This window comes from Mixophyes fleayi, chromosome 11 (assembly GCF_038048845.1).
Source record: "Mixophyes fleayi isolate aMixFle1 chromosome 11, aMixFle1.hap1, whole genome shotgun sequence".
NCBI lineage: Eukaryota > Metazoa > Chordata > Amphibia > Anura > Limnodynastidae > Mixophyes > Mixophyes fleayi.
Window position 1 is genome coordinate 93,968,148 of NC_134412.1, and position 23,499 is coordinate 93,991,646.

Here is a 23,499-nt window from a genome sequence, read left to right on the forward strand (position 1 = left end):
GCAGGTTCCAGTAATCGGAGTTGTCTTATACTTTGGATGCAGCGGTTTAAGCATCAATACGCATTTGACGGCAGTAAGCACATTTATGTGTGCCCATGTAATACAAAACATTCAAACATACAAGGACATTTCTACTCTTTCCAAAATATGAATGTGGGTGTGAACCCAGGTATGCGAAATGTGGAAAACTGGCACATACATGTGTAAAATATTATGGGTGGCACAGAGGTTAGCACTGCTGCCTCACAGCACGGATTAGAATACGAGATGCACTGCATACCTAATAGTATACATTTTTGTAAACAACATTTAGGGGGGTATTCAATTGGCTGCAAGTTTTTTTTCCCCCCCACAGTGTAAACATTTTTTTTTTTTTAGATAAAATATTAAAAAAATAAAATATTCACCCGTGGGTTTTTAACTGCTATAGCGACCGTTTTTAGTTAACACAGCGTGAAAACTCATGCAATTCGACTGAAAAACAGGTAACGCTGCCCCCACACGTTAATCATTGTGTTTGCGAGTTTTTAGGGGAGTGTTTAACGTGGTCATGAATAACAAAAAAAAAAAAAAGATTTGCATACATTTTCAAACGTTAGATTGCATTACACATTGAGAATATCTACATTACAGTACTTTCTTTAACATATATTTTTATGTAACTATTTTTTACTGTAGAATCATCTATACCATGTCAAAACACATTGGTGCAAACATGTTTGTACCAAAAACACACATAAATATATTTAATCAGTGATTTTTATTTCATTATTTTTTTTCACAAGAAAATCAACTTTTGCATGTTAGGCATTAGTGATAAACATCGTTTATCTTTTGTTTATCATTATTACATGATCTCAAATAGTTTTCAGAGGTTTTTTTGTTTTATCACACCCCAAAGAGGTGTGACATAAAACAGCATATTTTCCTGTTTAACTCGCAGTGTTAAAAAAAATTTGAATAGCTTTTAATGCGGCTGCCTCTTGCACATCCTATACTTTCAATAGACCTTCTACTGGAGCGTGAGAGGAGCGTTTCATGAAGAAAAAAAACTGCAGCGTTAACAATGGAATTGAATCGCGGGTATAGTTAACCCGCTTGAAAATGATAAAAATAAACAACAGATTGCCCACTGTCATCTGTAACCTGAAATGTTATATATCCTGACCTGCTAAACATCCTCAATACCTGCTGGACAGGTTAGGACAACTTCCTTTTTGTGATTTAGTAATTCTCTTTTCGAGGAAATTAAATATTTTAGCGACAGCCTATCAATGCTGAAATCACTACTGCGTTTCTTTTGGTGAGCGGCTTCATGGCCAGTGTTTATATTAAATATTCCTGTTTGAATACTGAACAGTACAGGCTTGCTCCTGAGATTACACCTATTTCTATATAGAATGAAGCAAACCACTATTATTTTGGTGTGACATTGGATTCAGCAAACCACATGCTTGATGGGTTGTGTCGAGTTAGATCCCAAATGTAAACTGGATCACATTTTCTACAACCTCTGTTTATCAGCAAAACAGGCTGAGCTGATCTGATGTCAGAATAAACCCCTCTCCAATATGTGACAGGATGGGGTTTGAGTTGTCTTTAAACCCTCATGGCACATCAATAACTAATTCTCAATCTTCAGTTTTGTAACTTCTATGTTCTGGTGGAAATAGCTGAACTTTTTGTTTCCTACATGATAATCGCACATTTGTTAGACAAGGCCATATTCATTAGCTTCCTCAATTATTCAAATAACTTTATTTCTCTGCTATTTTTATGGAGCCATCAAAAGTTGTTTTTTTTTAGCACTTTGCCATATTTGAAACTATAATGTTCCCAACAATAATTTCAATCTCTCATAATCTATACACTTGCAAATTGTCTATCCATGCTTCACTTTACACGCTATATAAATGCAAATTATAAATACTAGGATACAACAGAAAAGGAACTACATGAGATCTCCGTATGCGAGACAGGGCTGATAACTCCTGAGAAGAGAGATACACAAGTACGGTATAAATGAAACATTATCTGGGTATATGTGCAGTCTACACACCACATAAAAAATATCATGTCACCTTCCCCAATTCTAGTAACAATCATATAATAAAACCTTGCATAAAAATGGGAGAACGAACCAAACACAATAAGGATAGACAAGGGGATGTTGTCCACTTACAAGCTAACTGGATTTATAAAGCAATAGGATGTGGGATGATCAACCTACATAACTGTCTCCAACGCAATGCGTTACGATTCTGATGCCATAGACTAGAATAGGGACTGACACTCAACAAGCTAAAAGGGTCCTTCAGAAAGAAGCTCTGTAATTAGACTTTTTAATTAACTTTTGGTTTGGTTATTAAGGTGTTTACACGTGATGCAATTTGTATAGTAAATTAAGCTAAATTAGACTGAGTTGGCCACAAATTGTCCCATGGATGGGCCACACACTGTCCCCGATCTTAACATTACAGGGAGCCATCAGGAAGATGTATATATGGACGGAAAATGACCAGAACTTCATATGCAGCCAAATGTGAAGGCCCTATTGAAGCCCTGTCATATTTGGATGTTTGGCTTCAGTACAGAGAGTATCCAGATCTATTACATTTGGTCGTCGATGGACAAATATAAACAGAGACCCGGAAATCTGCCATTCGGGCCTAGAAACCAATTTTAGATGAACTTCCAACACAAGAAAAAGCAATGGTCAACAAATGTAAACATGTTTAAGCAATGATAAGCAATAGTACATCACGAGAATCAATTAGTAATAAGATAAATAAACTGGATGTCCTAAACGGTCTTTCTACGCCATCCATGTTTCATATTTATCTGTGACGTGGCTAAAAAAAAAACAAAACATTTTATTCTCTCTATCTAAACTTTTTATAAAATGATCATTTTAATGAAATTTGATCTCAAGGGGGTAGGGAAATAAATGTCCAGACTGTGTAAAGGTCATTCAAGATAACCACTCTCCCCCAGTCCACGCCTGCATATTCCAGAGAATTTCCGAGTCATTTTTAATGTCAATTGTAAAGTCTATATTCCTGAAGAAAATTATTAAGGGATAAAAATATGTCTCACAAGAATACGCTGCAGTTATTGGAAAGCATCTGGAGTGACATTTGCTTAACTTCCCAGAAAACATCTAATTAGTAACGCTAACATTGGGGTGTTAGAGGACCCCAACAGGCATAGATATGTATCGCTGTGCGCAGTATAACAAATATAAGATTCATCTGGCAATCATCAGTCCAGACAATAAAATATTTGGAATATGATGTTGTGGGTCTCACAGCCGAGTTATCTCTATTTGTAAACGCTGCTGACAACTGGATTTAAGACCGAGAACTGCTGGAGAAGCAGAAAGTTTGGTTATGCCTAAACAGTTTTCAATTTCATTACAACCTTTCTTTCTTTGGTTTCGTGACAAATGATCCACAGCTTCATAATAATAATTACTGCTAAAAAAGCAAAATTCACAGTGAAAATAAATTAAAGCGAAATGAAAGGGTAACATGCTGCTGGTAGACATGCTGATATAACACGGAGTAACGTGTAGCCAGTAAATTTACAGTACAATGAAGAATATTACTCTAAGAACTATAGCAGAGTCCCAATAAGTCCCAGTTCCCATACCGAGTGACAAACATCTGTATAGATAACCCAACTTCACATCAGCTTCCAAAATCCTCTCTCACCTCCACCTTCAGTCTTACCCCAGGGGCGTAGGAACGCAAATTGTCATGGGGGGTGGACAAAAGGCCAAGGACTACTATAGGGCTTGGAGACCCTTTGTCGTGCGTTTGTTATCTCGTTTTACGCCAGTTGTAGCAGTGACTGTCAGGGCCGCCATCAGAAATCATGTATTGAAATAAAGAATTAAATATTTTAATTAATCAGCGCGGATCCTTTGCGTGTGCCCCCACAACAAAGACTATTTTCTTCTTCGATATACAGTACTTATTACATGAAATATGGTCATACTCCATATAATAATATGACAAGTGATCCTGAATAAGTTACTATATATATGGACAAAATCAGGGAGCTCCACATAAATGTATTTAGTCCAGTTCGGATTTTCACGCAATAGTCAAGAATTTCTATCACCGCATAATATAAATAGACCTGTTAGAATCAGAACTATGTGTACGATCAAGGTTCACCTATGCTCAGCAATGCATGATGGAAGATGTAGTTTCATGTAGCTTAGTTCAGAGGTTTACAGTCACCACTATCCGCTGTATGTTCCTGCCCCCAGTTTCAAACTATAGCCAGTCAGGAACTTTAAAAGGAGGGTAGAAGATGGACCTGAAAAACTAATTTGTGCCAAGAAACAAAATAAATTTATTAACACATCACACGGATAATCAAATCTAGCATCTAAAGCCATTCATCTTTGAGTCATCACATTTAAATCTTAAGAAACTACTACAAATATTGATCATTATGGTTATGAAATTATGATTCATACAGAATGAGAACAAGGCAAAAACAGAGTATAAATTACAAATCAATGACCTCTTACGAGATCCGGTCACACATACATGACATTTAATGGTAGCACTTAGCTGGACATGGATTCTACATGTTATTTGTTTGTTTGGTTTTTTTTAAGCATAAAGATTAACGTTCCTTACTTTTTTTCAATGCTTTATTTATCAAACATTGCAATGAGTAAACACCTCTGTTTGGTTGAAGTGCATACGTGTATATGAAGACCAAGGTCATACAAGAAAAGAGATTAAAATATACAGCTAGAGCTGCAAATATACAGAAAGTTACTTGCAATCTGCATTTTCTTCCTGCGAGGGGACCTCACAGTACTTCTTTCGAAATACTATAGCTTTAAAATGTAGCATATTCCAAATACAAAGTTGCAGCAGCCATGGAATAATTTAATATAGTGAACATCCACACTGAGTGGAACTCTGCAACAGCAAATTAAACTTCATTACCACAGACCCTAGCGACTGGAAGTCATTATCTCCTACACTGTGAAACATCCTGCAATTTGTAAAATTTTAATTTTTATGATTTCGGTTTGGCAGTTGAGCGTTGTGAAATGTTTATTAAAAATTTAGATAACTGTAGCGCAATCTACAATAAAATAGTAACTTATTCAGTTTTTCTTTTCCTCTTTCCATTAAAAATCAATCAACTTTCATTTCCCAGTTTGGAAGAAAAATATACAGACGGCAGATCGCTCTACGAACAATCATGATGGTTACAGAATATTTTCCAATGTTATTTTATATTACTTCCACTGACTGGCTACACTGACCAACCTGGTACATCCAGGATCTGCAGCCAGCATCCTACACAGGTAGAGCCTACAAACCAGCCTCTCTATTCACCGCTCACGTAAGTAAAAGATGACCCATCGCCTACAACCTGGGTGCTGCCATTCTGTGGGCTGATCTTTACTTGTGTTTCAAGTCACTTTTATCCATGGGTCCCCTGTACTGGAGGAACAGTACAGAGAGAAAGAGAACATGGGCTAGTATCAATACAATACTTACACATATGGTTTAGAAATAAATGATGTTTATTAATATTTTAACAGGTTTACATTTTTTAGTTTGTTTGCTATGAAGTCAATACTATGAGAAATACTGTAATGGACACTTAGGAAGAAAAGTGAAAGTAGCACACAGATACTTGTGTAACTTTCAAAATAATATCACCATGTATATTCTGCATACATGAGTAAATGGTACAATGTTATGACAAAAACTACACAAGCTCTTAGTACCCCTCAAATTGTGCTTTTGAATGATGGAAAGTTCAAGCTGTAAAAAGAACTCCTGATATAATGGCAAATTTGCAAACCACAAATTTATTGCCTGTTATTAAAACAAATTATATATATATATATATATATATATATATATATATATATATATATATATATATATATATATATTTATTTTGAAAAAAACAATTCAGTACTAAGTGTGACTAGTCATGTTCTGGTTGGCTCTCCTGCAGAGATCACATGACCATAATGTGACCTCTATTCTTGCCAAGGACAACACGTGTAATCACAGCAACTAACCCAGCTATGGCTCCAACGTGGAGACTTACTTTGTGCACCAAAGAAACAGGACTTTGGCAGAGAGTCCTGACCTTTTCCGTGCTCTCCTAAAATGCGAACTGCAAGTTTTAAAAATAAATGTAGGCCTGACGATTTGGCTTCACTGAGAAGAAACCTTCAAAACGGCATTTTATTTTTAACAGAAAACACTTTGGGAAACAGAACAGTGTGCCGTCTCTATGAGATGCATCTGAAAATCAAGGCTGAAACCATCTCAACAGGTGGCCTGAAATCCTACACTTTGAGCGAGGACAACTGATTAAAACGCCTGGCTGCTTGCCCAGAATCCTGTTCTTACTATAGACGGGACGTTAGATGGAGGGTTGGGGTGGGGGGGATGAAAGGTGGGCGAAGAAATGTGATATGAAGTTAAAAGTCTGAAAATCAAAGGAAGACAAAGAGAAAATATTCCTCTATGATCATGGATGAAGATTCTGTTAGTGCCAGCTATAACACTAACTCTGACCATTTTGTGGACACCAAGTCACGTGATATTAATCTGTAGACTATACCAACCTGGCATGAGAATATAATAATCACATCTGCATAATACAATGTCTTTATTATATCAGTGTAGATTTGCCATTAATCTCTAAATTGGCAGATTAATCACATGCTAATGGATAAGCATCATTAAAATTAAGGGCAGTATATCTATATTTCAATAATATGAAACTATAACAGAAATTTATAATTATTTAATTGACTCTAGCCTTCACAACACAGAGAACGTTTTCTATTTTATACTTCCCTGTGATTAGGATTCTCACATATGTATAGTTAAAGGTTGGATATGTGAGATATGCTTGTTAGTGGGCAGGAGCTGCGAGGAACGGTTGCGGCAGCCCACGTGGGCAGGAGCTGCGAGGAACGGTTGCGGCAGCCCACGTGGGCAGGAGCTGCGAGGAACAGTTACGGCAGCCCACGTGGGCAGGAGCTGAGGAAAGGTTACGGTATTCCATTTAAGAAGGCGCTATGTTTTATCATCCATCCTTCGTCACCCTCAATGTAATTACAAGTTCTCACAAAAAGTGGACATACCCTTGAAAAGTTTTTTCTATTGTCTTGGGGATAAAGTAACACCTTGCTATTCATTAGACATTACTATGAAGCATAAAACACCAGGGGGTAAATGTATCATCCTCCGATTTTTTTCAACTCGCCGGAAATCGGCGACTTTGCATTGAAAACTTAAAGCGGCGATGGCTTGTAAAGGCAAACATGCCTTTACAAGCCATCGCCGCTTTAAATTTTCAATGCAAAGTCGCCGATTTCCAGCGAGTTGAAAAAAAATCGGAGGATGATACATTTACCCCCAGTAATTTAAATACTGAAAGTTCTTGAAACACTTTTGTGAACTCACTGCACACAAGTAAGAACTTCAGGGTATGTTCACACATGTATATAAAGAACACAAGAAACAAAACTGACCTTGAAAGAGTTCAATAAACAAACAAACAAAAAAAAGTTAAAATTGAAAAGCTGAAATTAAATGTACAATGTGTAGGATAGCAATGAAAGGACTAAAACGCTAATTGTGCATGTAACTCAGAACCTGTCTGATTACAGGAACGTAGAAAACACTGTTTAGGGGGGAAAAAAATTGCAGGTAGCAGGACCACAACTGTCCATTACATCTGGTTATAAGTACAACGACTCTACAGGGGAATGGTGGTTGGACAAGCAACAGGGGGAATGAGAGTGGTAGGCAGTCTGGAATTAAAGTGCCTTGTAAAACAAGAGAGGTTATTAAAAGTGGTCTCAGAAAACAAGGTACCTTTTCACTGCTACAAAAAGAAAAGAAAACTAATTAATTTTAAAGCCTGTGCTAAAAACACAAAGAGCCATGTTTTGCCATCCTGAAGCAGAATACAAATGTTCACTCACGGGGCTCAGAAATCCTCACTTCGCTGCAGCAAGAGCCACACTAGGACTATGCAAAAAAAGATGTAATTAGCGAAATCTCGTTATGCAAATAAAGTTATCTGAAAGACAATACTAATCTGGACAGGGCATATGATTAAACAAACTACTTATTCAGGAAGCTGGTGATATAGTACACTGGGAGCAGAGTTATTTGGCTGTTACTCTTCTCTATGTAGGGCTGAGCTTTTAAAATCTAGAGACAAAAACAACTTCTCCTGCAATCTTGCAGAGGAATGAACATGGTCATCTCTCTCCCTACATAACATGTATAAAGGACCACTTTAGTATTCTGCTGATCGTTGGTTCTACCAACATCAATTGTTTTCGTAATTGACATTTAGTCTGGATACACATTAAAATCCATTCTTAAAAATAACAATTAAGATCAAACCCCTTATAACCGAATTGTAAAAAAATCGTAACTTGTATGGGCGACAACAACGTACATTTCTCAATCGTTCACCAACGATCAGGAGCAGTGTAAAATGTTATTCTGAAGTGCTCCAATTGTGTGTGTGTATGCTAATGAGACAAAAGTTTAGCAATATTATAAGTGATCGTTATTAATATAATCATTTTAAAAAAATGTGATTGCAATGTGTGTGCCATAGTGAACATGAAATTGTCTTGCTTTTACGGTCAGCCACACTAACAGATATGCAGCCCAGAAAATGACAAAGAAACTCACAGAAATACTATTCAAGTAAATGGTAAAAATAGTTCCTCTACAAAGCGTTATCCAGGCTCGGAACCAAGCAGCGCTCTGGACCCCACATCTCCAGCTATGGTATCATAAAACACTGCCCCGGACATCTGCTGCTTGATATTAAATCTCGGTGTCTCCAGAGAAATTAAAATGTGCTTTTCCAAAAGAAATCTGAAACTCACAGAACCATTAATAAACTAGAAAGCCAAGACTACTCACCACTGATAAAATTCCTTAATAAAACCATTTAAAAAAAAACAAAAAAAAAACCACATGATTTTCACACCACTGAAATCCTCCACACACTCCACAAGAACTGTGACACAAGGAGAGGACAGATTGAGTTTGAAGTTAAAATATTTGTGACTGATCTGATTCTTAACATTTTATCTAATATGGCATAAATCCCACATATTAAAATAATATTTAATTCTTAGCCACTAAAAAGAATCGATCCCCTGAAGTACTTGTTCTCTGCTAGCTTATCGATATTTAATTATTGTTGTTGGACTTGTCTACAGCTGTGTAAACACAAGAGCACATTAAATGTGCTGGGGGCAGAAGCAATTGTAAGGACTTAGCCAATTTAAGAATTAGGAGTCAGTAAAAGTTATACAATTTACCCTATCTAAAAGCAGCAATCCCACATTTTTTTTTTAAAAAAAAATATATCACGTTAAGTACCTTTGAAGCATGGATCTGCATTTCCTTTGCAGTCGTCCTACGAATTATTATCTCCTTTTCAAAATCTCTCTGTAGGGCAGTCCAGTCACACACACACACAGACTCGCAGCTCTTAGTATGTCATGTGAAGGCACAGAGGGAGAATTACAGTGCACAGTGCAGACAGAGCTCAGAGGAGCATTCCTAAGCCTCTCTGGTTACCACAACGTGTGTTATATGACAGAAGTTGCCATGGACACTGTGGAAACTGTACAGAATTATCAATCATTAGTAGCAGCCTGAAGAAACAAAACAAGGAAAAATGGCAAGATTGTACTGATGACACCTTTATCTTATGCGTTTCTGAATCATATTGCCAAATGGTGAGCACCATACAGATTGAATATAACATGGTACAAGGGGAGTGCCGTTCATACGAGTCCTAAATAACACACTGCAAAGACCACCATTCTCTTTGTCCCATTAATCCTCTTATTTCTTCACAAAGCCCTGCAGTCTTATTATCTTGATAATCCTCTCACAATACAACAGTTTGGGACATTGCCCGGTGCATGGTGTGGCGACTGACGTGGTATGGTCACAAGAAATGGAAAACAACAAACCCCCCATCACCAAAGATTGCAAGTAGCCTGTATAAAGAGGTAAGATAAAACTATGTCTAGTCTATGTAGGGGGGGAGGGGGATGTTCAAAGTGTGTGTTTTTACTAAAAATGCATCTTTATGTTCAAGAGAATTTTTTTTAAACCAGCAAATTCCAAACCACAATGCCAGTTTTTTGACTTGGAAACTACAAAAACAAAACAATGCAATGTCTCAATGTATCAAACTGCATGGGAAAGCACACAAAAATAAAACATTTTAAAAAGGTGGTTCTCATTGGTTAGATTGGTCAAAATGCGTGAATTTTCACAATGATGCCTACAAAAAGGTGTCTAATTTAACGGTGATGGCTAAAACAAAGCCACAAAAATACATTTAGACATAAATCCTATAATACCTGGAACTTTATCTACAGTATACAGATGCATTCAGAGCACTGATGTGAAAGTCACCATCAACAAGTAAGTTGGGATTGGGGCTATGCGATACACAAAGATACTCCTCCTACAAGGCTCATTTTTTTAAGATACTGGTTATTCAAAACTGGATGCAACACAAAGGGGGTAGTAGTCCTGCCGCGCTAAAACTATTACCGTTATTACGGTAGTTCTAACGCCGGCTTTTTGCTCGCGAGCAAAAAGTCAGGTTAATATTACCGTAATAACAGTAACATCTATAACGCGGCGCGGTACTTCGGGGGGAATTGAATCCCCTCAAAGGGTTAAATCAGGATAGAACAGTTTTTGCACAATGTTCAGGTTTCAACCAGCGCTTTGAGTCTTATAAAACTGCCTTATATTATTTGTGATTTCACACAAACTGCAGATAAATAATCTGCTTTATGTTTGAAAATTGCATCCAAAATTGCATTATAATTCACACTTTGATACATTCCCCAATTCAGATTCAGCTGGGGTTTAGTATCTGCTAATTTCAAAAAAATTGGGAGACAAATGTCAGTGAACTAAATGTTTCAGCTACAATTTGGGTGCGAGAGGTTAATATAATAGATCACAGAACATTTATTCTATGCATTTAATCTACTCAAGTCATTATTAATCACCGATTTCTGTAAAATCCAAATAAAAAAAAAAAGATAAGAAACACCCCAGGTAGGTCCTAAAGACACTGATGTAATGTCACATTCCAGAACATAATTATAGAATTACGTGGATCTCCGTCTGTTAGTAAGAAGTTCTCCTCAATGTTCCAGCTGTACAGGCCACCCACACAGTAAGGAGTGACAGAAATCTGGAGAGAAGTATCACTACATTCAGTGTGGGTGTAAATATTACTCAGAGGTTTGCATCTTGCCATTAAAGCCAGGATTTCAGACAAACAATGTAAGAATTAAAATAAAAAAAGTTAACTTATGATTGGATCTACTGAGAAGACTTATTTCCTAACCACGTATGTGCCAATCAACACTTACTGTAGGTAAACGCATAAAAAAACCATGTTTGGAGCGTACCTTTTCTAAATCTCCACCCAGTGCAGGGGTGGCTAACCTGTGGTTTTGTGAACTTCAAGCCCAGCATGCTTTGCTAGTAGATAGCCAACTAATAGCTGGTGGGGTATGCTGGGACTGGTAGAGACACACAGGTTAGCCAGGCCTGACCTAGTGTTAAGGCCTCCCTACTGTTGGGATGCCCCTTTAATCATTTAGCAGGTACTGGAGTACAAGTTACAGCCATAGAGAGGAACTGAAAAGGCCTTGTTACGAGCAGGAAAAACATTGTGTGGACACCCTCTTGCCAAAACGTGGTATTGTTGTAGTTTGCCTTTACTGTATGGATGGGGTGATGTCTGGGACCCTTGACAAACTGAAGGACAATCATGAGTTAAGAATCTATCAGGGGCTCCTGCCAAAGTGGACACTATGGTGTTTTGTCCTCAGAAATGAAGTCTGGGTTAGCCCATAACCAGATACATCATCTTAGTAGGTAGGGAAACTGCCCCTTAGTACACCTCTTTCTAGGACAGTCTCACATACATGTACATTGCGGAAGGCATACACCACACACAGTTGGCAAATCATATGAAACCCACACTAGAAATAGTGTTGCAATAAGAATCAGTGGAACCTATAGGAACTATTTCTGACCTTAACACAAGTTGAAGTCCATTACGGTGCCAATATATGGCAATTAGACCCAACATCAGATTGATATCATCCCTTGCATGTGGTATATAGGATAATGTAATAGGACTTTGATCCCACTTGAACCTATAATTGTGCTCGCTAAATTTATAACAATAAACAAGTTCAGGAAGAGAGTTTCTGTGTGGATTCCTGGTTACAAGTGTTATATAAAATTGTTGAATTAACTATATTCACTTAATAGGACATTATGATTGAGATATTACTATTCTTCTGGCATGTGCATTCACATTGTGATAACCACAGCATTACAAGAGTTATGAGCTGTCTTTACCAAATTCATGTTCACCAGCCCAGCCAGGCCTTGACGTCAGCTTCTAACAGTGAAGAATTGTAGGGACCCACAAATAATATATCACGTGTTTTATCCCGTTGCTTCAATGCATAATCTAAGGCTTTCACAGGCTTTCCGCTGTTGTCTCTCATACAATACTAGGAGAAACCTTAAAAGTGTGGGACTTTGTTTAATCTATGCAGATTGTGTTCTTCACCCCTAACTGGGAACACAGCTTTTTCCTTAAATGTGCAGCTGTACAGGAAATTAATAAGTCGTCTGATTACATTACCCTAAAAGAGGAGTGTATAATGGAAGGAGGCTGAGAAATTGTATAAATCCTCAGTGACAATATCCTATGTATGCTCTAGTTCATAATCACTCCGGAGGGAGATTCTTCTCTTCCCCATTTCACCGGGGAACGGGAATACCTCTTCAGTGTCAGGAAGTTTCTCTACATTAGTAGCAAAACCTATGGAGAAATAAGCTGCTCACAGGACACCGTCTAAGTTACGGTATACAGGATTTTCCCCTAGTGCTCCAAGACATGTTGGAGTCACTTTATGGACAAATTACACCCCACACACATACGGGTGTTCTGTCCCTTACCAAAATGTGTTGAAAGTAGATGAATGAAATGTGTAAAGATTGTTCCATGTTTCTATTCCTTTGTTACTTTGTCGGTCCTGCTACTTGGACTATCAAATCCCTGTATTGAGTTTTAACAATGAGGCCATGTTTCCCAAGTGTTGGAGATTCACCATTGTTCTGTTTACATCATCTCCTCATCTACAATACAGCATGTACTATGTGCATCCCCTGCAACCACTGTATAGAGGGGCAAGAGGTACCCTTAACAATTTATCTTCACCCTTATACCAAGAATACATTACATCTGTCAACATCACCAATAACCATCCTAATTAGTATATAGACAGTTTTATTGCAAACAGGTTATAAAAATAAAAAATAAAAAACGAAATCCTTCTGTTTATATTTTGTAAGCGCCTCAACTGGGTTTGTTCTTTATATTCCGGTTTACAATTCATAATATAATTTACTTCTGCCCTCTTGGGACAGTGCCAGATATGTGTTTGTTGTGTAACAAAGATGTACAAATAAAAGTTTAAAAAAAACCAAAACAAAAAACAATGTAGGCATCTGTACAGTAGTAGTTACCTGGAAGCTTCGGGCAGAAGCATCATCGTGTAAATATAATTGATAGATAATACATTTTCATATATCCTACATACCAGTGATTTAATTTCTTCCCCTTCAAAGGCAAAATCTATCACTTGCACAATGAGTTTATGGGCAGCACGGTTGCTCAGTGGTTAGCACTTCTGCCTCACAGCACTGGGGTCATGAGTTCAATTCCCGACCATGGCCTTATCTGTGTGGAGTTTGTATGTTCTCCCCGTGTTTGCGTGGGTTTCCTCCCACACTCCAAAAATATACTAGTAGGTTAATTGGCTGCTATCAAAATAGACGTGTGTGTCTGTGTTAGGAAATTTAGACTGTAAGCTCCAATGGGGCAGGGACTGATGTGAATGAGTGCTTTGTACAGCGCTGCGGAATTACTGGCGCTATATAAATAGATGATGATGGTGCATAGAACAATATACCACTGGGCATATATTGCATGGTATAGCAATAATGACAGGGAGGACACATACACATGAATCTCAAATTTACGTTTGTTATTAATCTCCTGCATGTCCGCAGACATATAACTGTCTAGATAAACTCCTTACGAAGGCATATTAAGTTAGTACTTACAAAACATTTTTTCCTCCGGGACATCAACTTTCATATACAATGATTTTACAGACTCTTCTAGTGTTTCTAGGCCAAACACAAGGTCTCTCTCTCTCTCTCTCTGAAGGATTTCAGCATGTCCTAGCAGACATAAGGCAAGGCTTGCTGGGAATTGTAGTTCCACCACAGCATGAAAGTCACAGGTTGCATAAGCCTGTTCTAGGCTTGTCACCAAATGTGCATTAAAGATACATATCAAATACCCCTCACTGTGACTCCGTTATAACAAGTCCCTATAATAAAGCGACATACATATCATTGACTTACAGTGCTCAGGACCATGTGCTGATCATCGCCCCGTGGCTGGGAAGTCCGGTCATCTACAGGAAGAGACAAAGTATAATAATTAGCCAACCCCTCCAAAACTCCCCCAGTTAATACAATATCTGTGGTGCAACCATTACCAACTTGTGAATCATATCTACGGGCGTGCATGATATCTGCAAGTCACCATTACAACCCAGCAACGTCCAACAACTTCCTCACAGTTTATAGTAAATTAGAGTGGATACAGAACTAAACAGACGTAGCTAATAAAGTGTATAGTGCAAAGCTGGTGCAGATTCAGAAATATCCTTCCAGCGGCTCCATCTACTTCCTATTTACCAACACTATTGCCGAAATACAGTGCAAATAGCAACACAATATCTGTCTTCCTCATTCACATTAGCCCCCCGAACCTTTTCACAACTATGATACCAATATTAGCAAAAGTCTGTTTAGGAGATGCAAAATGGGCGGCTTCTAATTTATTGCAAGATGACAAATGACAGCAGAAGAAACTAAACAAAACAAAAGACAAGAAAAACTTTGGGTGTAGTGTGCTGAAACCCACGGCAACCAAAGCAGATAAAACAAATCTGATTGGTTGCTACGGTAACAGCACCCTTAATAAATGCCCCCCATTGTGTTTTAATACAAAGAGTTAAATAGCATTGCAATGTGTGTGCGGAGGTCTGGCAGGTGTCTAATATACATAGCTGACCTGCTGTGTCCTGGAGACAGGGTTATGTGTAATGTAATTCATATCATATGTCTGTCATCAGCCTCACATCTGATCCAACAGCAGAAACCTTGAAACATATATTAAGATATATACATACTTGCACACACTGTACGGATAAAGGTTAATAAATAATATATAACTGCAGCTGTATTTAAGCCAAACGACGAAGTCTAAATAATCTTTGATCATAAGGCCCTGCAGTAAAAGATGCTATAGCTACTTTATAGAAAATGTGCCCAGTTTACAGACAGGATTCATTTCACTTTATCCGTCTGTAAATGTTCAATAAAGGAGCTGAAAGTTATCCTGCACTGATTATTGCACTTTATAAGCCCTTTATTGGTGTGACAGAGCTGAAAACTATAATCAGCCATAAATCAAATGGACCTCAATGACCAAATGAGTGTATCCTTATTTACTACAGCGAGAGGAGAGCACTGACATAACATTTACAGTACCTACCATCTACAAACTAAACAGATATCTGAACAGCCAACACATAATGACAAGTGGAACATTCAGGGCCCCATGGCGGTCATAAGTCTGACTCCTTACTTCTGCGATACAAACAAAAAGAAAAACAAAGCTATTGCCGCAATTTAACAACAAAATATTTCCCAGTCATAGGGTCCCGCAGCGGGGAGGGTTAGGTAACCTGTAACAGAACGGTCGTGGAAACCTAGAAATTTGTGACAAATGCTGAAATTCTTCATTAAGGTTGCAAATTAGGACACTTGTAAAAGGTGTTATTTCATATGTTATTTTCATTATTTGGCTCCATTACGGGCCCTCCTAAAGGTTACCCCACGTTGAAGTTTCTGAAGTTAATTTATTGTTGCAACTCCGTTTGTACTGAATGGAAAAAAACATTCAATTAGTGTCCTGTTTGTTAATTACTTGATAATTCTTTATTTTAGCTAAAGCCAATATTAATTAACATAAGAACGGAAATAGCATTATAGAAGTATATGATCAGGCTTTTTCGGATGTTAAGGACATTTAGATGCTATTGTATATTGGATACATTGTGGAAACTTGCAGGAGTAGGTAACTGTGCTCAGTAGAGCTTTATGTTTACCTGCCCTTAAAGCATCGTTTCTGCTTTTGAACCCATTAGAATCACTTTAGCACACACCGCTCCTACTCCCACCGAAATTGGACTTTAAAAAAAAAGAAGAAAAAAAAAAAAGAAGCATTTTCTTAATTGTAAAAACCAAATGGGAAAAGGCATTAACAAAGGATAAAAAAAAAGTGTAATGGCCATCGGGACAGCTATAAAACAAAATTAATGATGCATTGGAGGGAATTATACCCTCTAAATACCAGTTCCGAAACTCTTGTAGAAAAATGATCTGGTTTATATTGCCAAGTTTTTTTTTTCCTTACAGATACAAATTGTCTATGTAGTGGGCAGCAGAATACATACTACAAATATACTCCTAACAGCTACAGTGTATCAATGCTCACAGTCACTCACTGACCAGTTATCACAAAGCCCTTTGTGTGGCACACTCATACACCAGTTATTCAGAGATTACTGCCCCTGTCGGCTGAGGAGGGGAAGGCAGTGGGCCCCTGGCACCTATTCTCATTGCCCCCTTATTGTGAGCTCTGTGCTACTAATAGCCATGGACTGAGCCCGTGAACCCATTACTAGTTATGCATCAGTTTGTGTCCTTGTCATGATAAAGGACTGCTCAGGAGTTTCAAATTGCACTTCATCTGACTAGAGCATTTTTAAAGGTCATAACCATTCCACTAATGTGCTTAATAGTGCAGCAAGGAGGGGTCGTTATTAAGAACTGCCTATCCCTTACGCAGCAAGAACAAAGCACCTCTTAGATACTAAAGCCAGCCAGTTCGTTATCATCCACACCAACATGGCTCAAAAAAAAATTAAAAAAAAAATTACTGCAATGGAAAAAAGTAAATTCATTGAGGATTAATCAACAAAAATTAATATGATCCAGACATGTGAGGGTTAATAAGCCCGAAAGGGATTTTGTAGGCATGACATTTATAGCTGCAAGACCAGCGGGTAAATTTATCAAGCTGCGAGCTTCCAGTTGGTTTGAAAAGTGGAGATGTTGCCTATAGCAACCAATCAGCTTGCAGTTATTTATTTAGTACATTCTACAAAATATAGCTAGAATCTGATTGGTTGCTACAGGCAACATCTCCACTTTTCAAACCCACCAGAAACTTGCAGCTTGATAAATTTACCCCAGGTCCGTTTCTCTATAGGACAATGTTCACTAGGAGTTTCTCATCACAATTGAGTTAAAGTTTGGCTAGTACGCCTACTGAAAAGGCTGGCACCCAATCAGGAGCAGCCTCTCATTTTGAATATTGAGAGACCGCTCCGGATTGGCTTTACATCTATTTAGTAGGCGCAACTGTCATTTTTACTGATATCATGCTCTCAGTATCAGACAACCCTTATCACTAGGCCACATCCTCTTATTATTGTATTGTGATAAGATTATCACATCTCAGATTTATTCTGGGATGAGACAAAAAGTGATTATGGAGAAAAGGCGGCAAATAATGGAACTGTGCTAAATGGTGGGCTCTATAACTAACTTTCACAATCATAGAAACTAGGTAAAGAATATATTTTAAACTCCCTTTAAATCTACTACCTGCTTTCAACATTTATCTGTACTGGTCCGAAATTATCTGCTTAAAGTTTACTCCTACAATCAAATGCACTTTTTGTACATTTTGTTGTACATCTGATGAATGGTATCTCCATGGAACCACATTGAGCCATTATCATATCAGTGAAATCTAGGGGGGGGGGGAAATTTGGTGTGATGTTCTGATGAACATCATGACTGAGCACATTTACGGGTACAACAGTACCCCACACTGCAGATTTAGAGTTGCGAGGAGAAACACACAATGTTACATCGCTACGGAGTGCTCCTGCGCCCATTCCGGAGGCACCCCGCAAACAACTAAATTCTCCCCGCTAGAGTCTCCCACACAGAATGGAAGATTAGGCCTGTGGTAGGGCAGTGGCATTAGGAGCCATTAAACTGGTAGAGGAATTAGGACCCCCGCAACAAAAATTAAAGGTAATGGATATGATAAAATTGCATCATTAGAGTAAAACAAATGCTTTATTGGTTCTATTAGTTCTTTATGCAAAGTGCAGTTTCCAAGTACTCTGTGTTCAATATGTTCTTTTACATCCTTTGTCTCAGAAGAGTATTTATATTTTAGGACAGAGATACTTTACATCTAATAGACAAAACTAAGTGACCAATTTATATCTTGGAATCCATTACAAGGAATAATGAAAATCTTGCAGCGGTTAAAAGAATTAATTAGCGCACACTACAAACCAACAACGCATGGAAGTAAATTAGAAACAAACAAATACCAAACTGCAGCCACTTAACTCAGTTTCCATCATCGCATTGGGTTTGTGAACGAGTGAGTAAAGTCCGAGAAGGAAATCTTGAATCACTAAAACTTACGATTTCTTAAAAGTTGTACACTATATACATTTATGTTTCAAGATATTTTTAAAAAAGTGGAAGTTCCAGTAGCAGTCATTACGTTGGGGTGGGAGCAGGTGAGCCACAAGGTGTGATACACATAGTCAAATTACACTCCTAGTTTTCCTATATGTGCCATTTTCTTTTTTTGGTACAGTGGGCTACATGTATATAAAAAAATAAAATAAAAATGAAAAAAATGTTGCTTTCAATGTGCACACAGAAATTTACATAAACACATTAACCTCACCTACTTTTATATCCAAAACGCAAACACAGCGGGGATGTGGCAATGACAAATTGTGTACACAACGTGCACCATTTACTGCACACGTTTACTGATGCTATTCAGTGTCACCAGCTCTCCTGTGCATTCCCATCTTCTTTTACTAATGCAACAAGTTGAAAACAGTATAAAATACAAATATGGTCATAAAAATTAGTGCTTTTAAAGATTTTTTTATTAGGTGCATCACATTCCATATGGGACAAAAAGGTTATATCAGTGATCCCTAAGCTAAATCATGCATGATATCAATATAAGAAACTATCTGAATAGCAGCACAGAAAGACCCTCTAGGGAATAGCGCACAAATGATAACACAGCACCAGCCACTATCACTGCTACACAATACACCAATTCTAATATGGGGTCTATTCTTGATATCTGGACAAGAAATTCAGTATATTTCCCATTACTCACCTGTACCACTGACACAGTCACCAACCGCTATGTGTAAGAGCCTCACACACAATAAGGTCTCTGCGCTCCCCCCGGAGGACTACAATCCCCATCATCTCATGTTTACTTAATCTGATACGACCTCAATTAATAACTGCACAATGTTGATTTATAAACTCCAGTGAGAATTGCACTCAATGTGCAGTAAAATAAAATAAATGTTATTGTAAAATTGGTCAATATTGAAAATCTGGAATATTTAAATAGTTATTTAAAAATTAGTATTGTTCCTGGTAATTAGGATCAGGGTGCAGGAAAACCCCCCACACAAGACGCCTCCATGACAGGAGAACAGGCATCTTACACTGATTAATGGAGGGTAATGTAATGCACCTGACACAATGTAACCCCACAGACACTACACTCCTCATCTCTCCACACCCTGACTTAATAAACACAAACTACAATGCCAGCAGTTCTGGAAGCCTAGTGCCTAGTGCCTCACGCCTCGTTGCCTCTACACCAGTGATGGCTAACCTGTGACACTCCAGGTGTTGTGAAACTACAAGACCCAGCATGCTTTGCCAGTAGATAACTAGCTGATAGCTGGCAAAGCATGCTGGGGCTTGTAGTTTCACAACACCTGGAGTGTCACAGGTTAGTCATCACTGCTCTATACCACACCTGTGCGACCAATCTCCTCACCTCCGCACGTGCCGTTAGGGCGGCTCCAGTCATCCGCGCGCAGCGTGCTGATTGGCTGACACTGCTCTGACACATAGGTTGCCATGGGATCAGAGAAATGGCGGGCTCGGCTCTTGGTGATGCTCGGAGAACACGGAGCCTTCCTCACGTCGCCATTACAGGTACATGTCTACTAAGTACTTGTCTTACCTGGGCCACAGCTGGCTAATGTCCTTGTTTGATGACAGATAAGTCTATTAAGTCAGTAGGCAGGGAGAACGTATTAATCAGGAACCAGCGACGTCCCTGAGGCACGGAACCTCGTGCCTCAATGACGCCATTGGTTGTAGAGCAGTGCTGGACAGTCTCCAAATAAATATTGCTTTAGGCTTGATAATGTCTTCCTGGAGGTCATTTATGATTAATGTGTACCACAAAGCGCCTTTGCTTTGCTCTGCTTGCGGCAGTGTGGCCCTTACCCAGTCTCCTCAGCAAATTAGAAGGGCTCCTGGACCCCGGGTGTCTGTGCGCCATTGTTCTGGGGACCCCGGGTGTCTGTGCGCCATTGTTCTGGGGACCCCGGGTGTCTGTGCGCCATTGTTCTGGGGACCCTGGGTGTCTGTGCGCCATTGTTCTGGGGACCCGGATGCCTGTGTGGCCCCAGGATGGGCTTAAAACACGTGTATTAGTATATTATGTGTAATAACTATTGGGTTTACCATATTATTTCTCCCCTTGAACCTAGTATCCAGAATCGGATTTTCTCAAGTTTACTAACATTCAGAAATGACTTCTAGTAAAGGAGGAAGGAATCAAATAACTGGTAAGTTTCTGGCTACTATCAAAGGTAGAATATAAAATCAAAGGAAAATGTATTTTGGGGGTGCACCAATAATAGTGTATTACATATCTGAGTATCACCCGCCTCCTTTGGGGCCTTATAAGTGAACAATGGCATGCTAACACTTGGGATGTTACCTAAAAACCCCAAAAACAGTCTAGAAGATAACAGCATTTCTTGACATCTTGTGGAAAGATTCTGGTATGTTTGGCTGCTCTGGGTAAAACACTGCATTTAATGTGTTATTACTACATTTCAATATTTAGCTGGTTACATTTTTGGGTAAATTTCTAGGGTTACAATTATCTAAAAGTAGTTTGGGTGGGGGGAATCATGGAAATGTTTTTTTGTGGGTGGTTTTCTTATTTTTTCCCTATAACATATATATAAAACATATTTAGTCCAATATACTACCAAATAAAAGCCCTACCAACAAAATAAAACATACTTGGATAGACCCTGTGGTCATTAAGTAGTTAGTTAAAATGGTGATAAGAATAGGAAGGGGTGTAATGTGACTGCGCACATAGACGCTAATCTGTAACATGTTCCATCTCTTCTGGCTAACAACATAAACTATAATAATAAGCAAGGCTGCTTATTCCTTTTCTAATCGTGGCCCAATATTCCTGCGCACCGTGGCAAGTACCAACTGTCAGACATCACTATTTACAGCAGATAGAGCTACTATCTCGTAAAGTATAACCGCAGTCATGATAAATATCTGTTTTCCCTTCACTAGTAACAATTACCGAGCATCAGGATGGTGAGGGCCCAGCTCTGTTGTGGTCTGTGCTTGTTGCAAGTGTAACTGTAGAGTACATAGCAGAGTAAGGGGGGTATTCAATAGTTCGGCTTGACGGCCGAAAAACTCGCTATCTAAAACTATTACCGTTAATACGGTAAAATTGCGCTTAAAAACCGTTCATACGGTAATTTACTCGCTGAATTTCAGCTCGCAGCTCAGGGAGCTGCGAGCTGAAATTCAGCGAGTAATTACTGTATTAACGGTAATAGTTTTAGAGCGCGAGTATTTCGGCCGCCAAGCCGAGCAATTGAATACCCCCCCCTAAGAGTTATACAGGAGTGAGAACAGTCTACTTGGAAATACTGTTACAAGATGACAAAATATAACACTTCATTTTACCTTCAATCTCATGCACCTGAATTCTGCACTGCATGGACACTCCCTAATGAACTTTTTACATCCCACACATCCTTAATCTTAGTTTTAAAAATGCTCGCACCAGTTTTATTTTTGTTTCTCATTGTGATCATTTTTCAACCCATTGTAACTACTTACCTCATCCAGCTGCACACTTTGTGTTATTAACCATCGTTTACTAAGAAACACTGCACTTTCTATTGAATATTGTTGGATAAGTCAAAACGATCTGTTGGACACTGATAAAGGTTAGTTTTGGGGACGAAGGCTAAACTCACCTTGGCAAAATAGATACACTCACAACTCAGTCTGCCATTTTGTTTTGCAATATAACTACAGTACCTTGCAGCATGCTATCAGACCTTGGCTGGATATACTTGCAATCTATCTTATCTGTCTAGCCTTTTTACCAATACAGCACTTATCACCTTAGATCTACTTCCAGAAGCCTGCTAATGGTCCTATATTCAACAAACAACCCCATCACTCTACATTTGCTTGCCAGGCAACACATGCCAAGAACCATCTACCAGAGTGTTAAATCTACCTCCAGATTTTAAAACATCTGTAAATTCATAAAAGAATGTGTGTAATTGTACTGTATAACTGCCTTTTTCTGTAACCAGAAAAACCTGTATGATGTACCCAGGACATGATGATAAGAGGTAAGTCAATAAATAAATTGGTCAGCAGGGTTTCCAGGCAAGTACAGGATCGCAACTCTGACAACTATAATCGCATGGGATAGCAAATCCTGGGAAGCACAGTGAAGTGGTCCCTGTCTTTACAGGCCATTTAAAAAATCAGGGCTTAATTTGTGTGCGCTTCCATTCGTCAGGTTGTATTTTCTAGTCACCATTTATATTTCATATATTTTGTAATCTGGTTGCTAATTCTTAAATACTATTTTGATGTTATATAATAGTAATCTTACCTTACAGCATGTGATGATACATCTAGCAGACCTAGTGACAGGGAATATAGACAGTACACATTTGCTGACAGGCAGCTGATAACTGACTGTTCTGTGTCCAGCAATCACTTATATCCCCAGGCCGTGACCTTACAACCACTGATTATGATGTCGGTCACATGGCCAGACTGGTTACAGCTGTTATACCGCTTGCATTCTGCAGCTCACACATCTGCTTGCTGTCACTTGTAGTGCTACAAGTATGTACTTTTAAATGGTGTCCACATGAGAAAACATTAAGTGTTGTCACATCAGAAAAAAAGTATTATGTCCCCACTGGTAATCAAGTAGTATGCCCTAATGTTATTTAAATTACCATTACATATAACCATACATGAAATTTGGGCCACCAATTTATTA

The 23,499-nt window shown here is 38.4% G+C and overlaps 1 protein-coding gene across 1 annotated transcript in view; it reads right to left on the reverse strand.

Moving 5' to 3' along the window:
* Positions 1-23,124, reverse strand: part of PKNOX2 (PBX/knotted 1 homeobox 2) — a 202,754-nt gene extending 179,630 nt beyond the window's left edge. The window contains 2 exon segments of the mRNA XM_075190372.1: positions 14,550-14,602; positions 23,101-23,124. The gene's annotated coding sequence lies outside the window, so the exon portion shown is untranslated.
* Positions 23,125-23,499: the final 375 nt, after the last annotated feature.